We start from the raw sequence: 7962 nt of genomic DNA, 5'->3' as shown, positions 1-7962 counted from the left end.
TATTGATTTCGGATCGAACCCAAAACTTGGGCAACATCATAATATGGTGGGAGGAGTCATTTGGTGAGTTTTGAGTGAAATCCAATCGCTAGAAGTATGGATTACACCAACCACTCCAATTAGGAACGAACTGCCGTTGAACTTGAGTTGTCCAATTTCTCACACCTATTGATTTCGAATCGAGCCCCAAACTTGGGCAACATCATAATATGGTGGGAGGAGTCATTTGGTGAGTTTTGAGTGAAATACAATCTCTAAAAGTATGGAATACACCAACCACTCGAATTAGGAACGAACTGCCGTGGAACTTGAATTGTCCAATTTCTCACACCTATTGATTTCGGATCGAGCCCCAAACCTGGGCCACATCATAATATGGTGGGAGGAGTCATTTGGTGAGTTTTGAGCGAAATCCAATCGCTAGAAGTATGGAATACACCAACCACTCCAATTAGGAACGAACTGCCGTTGAACTTGAATTGTCCAATTTCTCACACCTATTGATTTCGGATCGGGCCCAAAACTTGGGCAACTTCGTAATATGGTGGGAGGAGTCATTTGGTGAGTTTTGAGTGAAATCCAATCGCTACAAGTATGGAATACACCAACCACTCCAATTAGGAATGAAATGCCGTTGAACTTGAATTGTCCAATTTCTCACACCTATTGATTTCGGATTGAGCCCAAAACTTGGGCAACATGATAATATGGTGGGAGGTGTCATTTGGTGAGTTTTGAGTGAAATCCAATCGCTAGAAGTATGGAATTCACCAACCACTACAATTAGGAACGAACTGTCGTTGAACTTGAATTGTACAATTTCTCACACCTATTGATTTCGGATCGAGCCCAAAACTTGGGCAACATGATAATATGGTGGGAGGGGTCATTTGGTGATTTTTGTGTGAAATCCAATCGCTAGAAGTATGGAATACACCAACCACTCCAATTAGGAACAAGCTGCCGTTGAACTTGAATTGTCCAATTTCTCACACCTATTGATTTCGGATCGAGCCCCAAACTTGGGCAACATCATAATATGGTGGGAGGAGTCATTTGGTGGGTTTGGAGTGAAATCCAATCGCTAGAAGTATGGAATACACCAACCACGCCAATTAGGAACGAACCGCCGTTGAACTTGAATTCTCCAATTTCTCACACCTATTGATTTCGGATCGAACCCAAAACTTGGGCAACATCATAATATGGTGGGAGGAGTCATTTGGTGAGTTTTTAGTGAAATCCAATCGCTAGAAGTATGGATTACACCAACCACTCCAATTAGGAACGAACTGCCGTTGAACTTGAGTTGTCCAATTTCCCACACCTATTGATTTCGAATCGAGCCCCAAACTTGGGCAACATCATAATATGGTGGGAGGAGTCATTTGGTGAGTTTTGAGTGAAATACAATCGCTAAAAGTATGGAATACACCAACCACTCGAATTAGGAACGAACTGCCGTGGAACTTGAATTGTCCAATTTCTCACACCTATTGATTTCGGATCGAGCCCAAAACTTGGGCAACATCATAATATGGTGGGAGGAGTCATTTGGTGAGTTTTGAGTGAAATCCAATCGCTAGAAGTATGGATTACACCAACCACTCCAATTAGGAACGAACTGCCGTTGAACTTGAATTGTCTAATTTCTCACACCAATTGATTTCGGATCGACCCCAAAACTTGGGCAACAAGATAATATGGTGGGAGGGTGAGGTTTTGGTGAAATCCAATCGCTAGAAGTATGGAATACACCAACCACTCCAATTAGGAACGAACTGCCGTGGAACTTGAATTGTCCAATTTCTCACACCTATTGATTTCGGATCGAGCCCAAAACTTGGGCAACATGATAATAGGGTGGGAGGAGTCATTTGGTGAGTTTTGAGTGAAATCCAATCGCTAGAAGTATGGAATACACCAACCACTCCAATTAGGAACGAACTGCCGTTGAACTTGAATTGTCCAATTTCTCACACCAATTGATTTCGGTTCGAGCCCAAAACTTGGGCAACATCGTAATATGGTGGGAGGAGTCATTTGGTTAGTTTTGAGTGAAATCCAATCGCTAGAAGTATGGAATACGCCAACCACTCCAATTAGGAACGAACTGCCGTTGAACTTGAATTGTCCAATTTCTCACACCTTTGATTTTAGATCGAGCCCAAAACTTGGGCAACATCATAATATGGTGGGAGGAGTCATTTTGTGAGTTTTGAGTGAAATCCAATCGCTAGAAGTATGGAATACACCAACCACTCCAATTAGGAACGAACTGCCGTTGAACTTGAATTGTTCAATTTCTCACACCTATTGATTTCGGATCGAGCCCCAGTCTTGGGCAACATCATAATATGGTGGGAGGAGTCGTTTGGTGAGTTTTGAGTGAAATCCATTCGCTAGAAGTATGGAATACACCAACCACTCCAATCCGGAACGAACTGCCTTTGAACTTGAATTGTAACAACTCGATCCTTAATTAATTTTCAATTATTATTTTATTCTAGAAAAAGACTATTTTGCCCCTGGAATATTTTAACGGGTATGAAAGTTGACTTTTTGACCGGGAAGGAATTTGAAAATTTTGATTGGATCCTTATGCAGAGCACGTCGAAACGAGTTCTTAGACACGTAGTGAGCTCGAAGCGGAGTTGTAACGAAAAAGTTGCGATGAAGGAATTTGTCCGGTGGCAAACTTGTAAACAGTTCAAAGATTGTTTTTAGAAAACCAGAAAAAAAATCCCTTTTTACTCTCCCGACACGTCTGTTATTGTTGAGCCCCCAAATCTGATAAGCCCAACAAATTCCCTAAATATTCTCTATTCTGCACAAGTCCCATAAACCCATCATAATCCCAAAACCGACAGAACCTCCTCAAGACTTACTGATCTGTTCACGGGTCCAAAGAATCAACTTCCTGAGCTCGAAACGAAATAGTTCCTTCTTCAAACTTGTTCGTCTGCCTCATGAGTCGAACATATCCGAAAATTAGCCCAGTCGGAGAAATATAAACACCTCAAACCCCAGTTGGAGTATGAACAGCTCATCTCTGTCTGATACTCTGTGTTAAGCACGGATTTCTCTTTGCATGCGGGTTTCTGTTGCGATTCTTACCTCTATTCCTTCATAACAATTGTTTCTGAGGTCGACATCTACAACATATCCAAATGCCAAGGCAAACGGAGATTTCTATCTACTGTAAATCGTGTTCAAGTTGAGACTAGTCTTCACTTTCATTCTGTTTGCTGGTTTCACTCTAGTGTGCCCTTATTCACTATTGCATGTGGCCTTCCTCTGATCTAGTGGCTTCGTTCCTTTCATCAAAGTTGTTCGTCTTTGTCTTGGCTATAATCTGTCAAAATTGGAGCTTCATCCAAGAATTGTAGTCATCTCAAGGCTGGTTGAAGTGTTGCCTACTTATTTTGTTCTGCTGTATTGAGGTAGGCTCGAATTCTTTCTTGTGTGTTAATTTCTATTGATCAGTCGACAACACTTTCTTCATACAGGTTGTTCCTTAGTTATAGAAATATGACATATCCAAAATTCACAGCAATTTAAGTTCTATAACCATCTGAAACCTTGTTCAAAGTTAGTAAGTCCTCTAGTCTGCTGTTTAAATGCTACAGCACCTTACTCACTCTTGGATGTCGATTTCCTTTGTTCAGATGACCAAGGTTTCTTCTTGAAAGTTGTTCAGTTTCCTGTTTTCTACAACATATCCAACATTAGTGGTTATTCAATAAGTTTAGACCTCTCGGACAGAGTATAACTGAAACAAACTCCTCTCTCGTTATCAAGTGTTGTTTGGGAGTTTTACTCCTAGGGGGAATTCTTTGTGCATTGCAGAAAGATTCAAGGATTATGGTACACCGGTTCAGCGTACTCGATAATAATGGTCTTAAACTAGTACACGCACTTTTAGAAGCCGGGGGTCAGGGCTTTAAATTAAATTATTGTGTTGAGCAATTTTATTGATTTAATATTTATGATGGCTTAAATAGGTACTCGGGTACCAGCTGATTCAAAGGAGGGACCCTCAAAGGGTCAGAGCAACTCGGACGCACAGTGAGTGGACTTTTGTTTTATAAATGGATTTTATGTTATTAAAGTTTCAATATTTGATCTTGAAGGATTTATTTATGGCTATTACTTTCCGAGCAGGAATAATGAAATTATATATATGTTCTCGATTATATGTTTTTATATTTAAATGCAAATGGCTTGGAAAGTAAGAAATGAGGTTTTAATCATATTGAATGATTGGTTGAGGAATAAAATGGTAATTTCCAGGAAGGGCATGTATTTTGTTTTTAAACCACCATAGGTACCCAAAAATGTTGCCTTCAGATAAATTGTTGCTTTCGATTATAATGATGTCCAAGGACATCCCAGTTGCCTTCAGATGAGTCAGCGTGCGTTTGACAATTGCCCACAAGTTCGGGGACGCTCAAACTTTGTGGTGCTAGGAATGCGGCTCGGGTGGACCAAGTGTCCTCTGAGTCTTGCAAGGAATGCGGCTCGAGTAACTTTATGCTACCAAGACCTGCTAGGAGGAATTGACGGAAATTATGGAATTGACGGATTTATGATGGGTACACCTAGGTGGAAGGAAATTGTTTCCCTTTATTAATCTCAGATATTTTGTTAATGTTTCACTGAATATATGCTCAGCTATATGTATGAGGATTTGCATGCCTGAATTTTCATACGGATATTGAACATGGATATGATTAAATTTTCTAAATGTTTTAACAGAGGGGTTAGTATGTTGATACCTTATGTTCTAAAACTTTATTTTTGTCCACTCACGTTTTTCAATGTTTTGCGCCCCCAGGCAGTAGTCGTGTACGGGGACATCACCACAGGGCCGTCACTTTCCTCCATCCATCTCCTCCGCTACGTAGGAGTTCTTTTTGTATTTATACTGTTATCTTAAATTCTGAATTAGTTGCTCTGAAGATTTGCCCAAAGATCTTCTGTATGGCCTCAGGCCGGTTAGTTGGTTAAGTTGTTTGGATGTACGTTGAAAGCATGCTGGCGGTTGTGATGTTTTCTTTTTTATATGTATGCTTTCCAACAGGTGAAAATTTGGGAAAAGATTCAGTTTACAGAGGAGATTCTGCCAAATTTTCGGCGGATGTCAAACCTAAAAAGAATTTGGATTTTAGTAAGAAGGGCAAATTAGTCATTTGTGCTTGACACCCGCCAGGTGTCGGATACACACAGGGTTCGACTCGGATTCCAAAGTGGAATTTGGGTCGGGTCTTGTCATGAATTGTCCAATTTCTCACACCTATTGATTTCGGATCGAGTCCAAAACTTGGGCAACATCATAATATGGTGGGAGGAGTCATTTGGTGTGTTTTGAGCCGATCGCTAGAACTATGAATTACCCCTACCACTCAACTTTGGAACGAACTGCCGTTGAACTTGAATTGTCCAATTTCTCACACCTATTGATTTCGGAACGAGCCCAAAACTTGGGCAACATCATAATATGGTGGGAGGAGTCATTTGGTGTGTTTTGTGTTGAATCCAATCGCCAGAACTATGAGTTACCCCAACCACTCCAATTTGGAACGAACTGGCTTTAAACTTGAATTGTCCAATTTCTTACACCTATTGATTTCGGATCGAGCCCAAAACTTGGCAACCACTTAATATCGTATTAGGAGTCATTTGGTATGTTTTGAGTGAAATCCAATCGCTAGAACTATGAATTACCCCAACCACTCCAATTTGGAACGAACTGCCTTAGAACTTGAATTGTCCAATTTCTTACACCTATTCATTTCGGATCGAGCCCAAAGCTTGGGCAACATCATAATATGGTGGGAGGAGTCATTTGGTAAGTTTTGAGTGAAATCCAATCGCCAGAACTATGAATTACAACAACCACTCCAATTAGGAACGAACTGCCGTTGAACTTGAATTGTCCGATTTCTCACACCTATTGATTTCGGATCGAACCCAAAACTTAGGCAACATCATAATATGGTAGAAGTAGTCATTTGATGAGTTTTGAGTGAAATACAATCGCTAGAAGTATGGAATACACCAACCACTCCAATTAGGAACGAACTGCCGTTGAACTTGAATTGTCCAATTTCTTACACCTATTGATTTCGGATCGAGCCCAAAACTTGGGCAACATCATAATATGGTGGGAGGAGTCATTTGGTGAGTTTTGTTTGAAATCCAATCGCTAGAAGTATGGAATACACGAACGACTCCAATTAGGAACGACCTGCCGTTGAACTTGAATTGTCCAATTTCTCAAACCATTTGATTTCGGATCAAGCCCAAAACCTTGGCAACATCATAATATGGTGGGAGGCGTCATTCGGTGTGTTTTCAGTGAAATCCAATAGATAGAAGTATGGAATACACCAACCACTCCAATTAGGAACGAACTGCCGTTGAACTTGAATTGTCCAATTTCTTACACCTACTGATTTCGTCTCGACCCCAAAGCTTGGTCAACATCAAAATATCGTGGGAGGAGTCATTTGGTGAGTTTTGAGTGAAATCCAATCGCTAGAAGTATGGAATACACCAACCACTCCAATTCGGAACGAACTGCCGTTGAACTTGAATTGTCCAATTTCTTACACCTATTGATTTCGAATCGAGTCCAAAACTTGGGCAACATCAAATTATGGTGGGAGGAGTCATTTGGTGTGTTTTGAGTGAAATCCAATCCCTAGTACTATGAATTACCCCAACCACTCTAATTTGGAACGAATTGCCTTTGATCTTGAATTGTCCAATTTCTTACACCTACTGATTTCGTCTCGACCCCAAACCTTGGGCAACATCAAAATATCGTGGGAGGAGTCATTTGGTGTGTTTTGAGTGAAATCCAATCTTTAGAAGTATGGAATACACCAACCACTCCAATAAGGAACGAACTGCCGTTGAACTTGAATTGTCAAATTTCTTACACCTACTGATTTCGGATCGAGCTCAAAAATTGGGCAACATCATATTATGGTGGGAGGAGTCATTTGGTGTATTTTGAGTGAAATCCAATCGCTAGAACTATGAATTAACCCAACCACTCCAATTTGGAACGAACTGCCTTTGAACTTGAATTGTCAAATTTCTTACACCTATTGATTTCGGATCGAGCCCAAAACTTGGGCAACATCATATTATGGTGGGAGGAGTCATTTGGTGTGTTTTTTGTGAAATCCAATCGCCAGAACTGTGAATTACCCCAACCACTCCAATTTTCAATGAACTGCCTTTGAACTTGAATTGTCCAATTTGTTACACCCATTGATTTCGGATTGAGCCCAAAACTTCGGCAACATCATAATACGGTGGGAGGAGTCGTTTGGTGTGTTTTGAGTGAAATCCAATTGCTAGAAGTATGGAATACACCTACGACGCCAATTAGGAACGAACTGCCGTTGAACTTGAATTGTCCAATTTCTCACATCTATTGATTTTGGATCGAGCCCAAAACTTGGGCGACATCATAATATGGTGGGAGGAGTCATTTGGAGAGTTTAGAGTGAAATCCAATCGCTAGAACCGTGGAATACACCAACCACTCCAATTAGGAACGAACTGCCGTTGAACTTGAATTGTCCAATTTCTTATATCTATTGATTTCGGATCGAGCCCAAAAGTTAGGGAACATCATAATATGGTGGGAGGAGTCATTTGGGGAGTTTTGAGTGAAATCCAATCGCTAGAAGTATGGAATACACCAATCACTCCAATTAGGAACGAACTACCGTTGAACTTGAATTGTCCAATTTCTTACACCTATTGATTTTGGATCGAGCCCAAAAGATGGGCAACATCATAATATGGTGGGAGCAGTCATTTGGTGAGTTTTGAGTGAAATCCAATCGCTAGAAGTGTGGAACACACCAACCACTCCCATTAGGAACGAACTGCCGTTGAACTTGAATTGTCCAATTTCTTACACCTATTTATTTCGGATCG

The 7962-nt window shown here is 40.6% G+C and overlaps 1 long non-coding RNA gene across 1 annotated transcript; it reads left to right on the top strand.

The window, feature by feature from the left end:
- Positions 1-2894: 2894 nt before the first annotated feature.
- On the top strand, positions 2895-5111 carry LOC148294747 (uncharacterized). The gene is made up of 3 exons (XR_015835467.1): positions 2895-3443; positions 4005-4068; positions 4838-5111. It is a non-coding gene; the product is annotated as an uncharacterized LOC148294747 (long non-coding RNA).
- The last annotated feature ends 2851 nt before the right edge of the window (positions 5112-7962 follow it).

This window comes from Prunus avium, chromosome 4, assembly GCF_965620075.1.
Source record: "Prunus avium chromosome 4, drPruAviu1.hap1.1, whole genome shotgun sequence".
In the NCBI taxonomy this organism is placed as follows: Eukaryota; Viridiplantae; Streptophyta; class Magnoliopsida; order Rosales; family Rosaceae; genus Prunus; species Prunus avium.
Note: the sequence above shows the minus strand (reverse complement) of the source record. Positions and strands in the feature narration are given on the sequence as shown.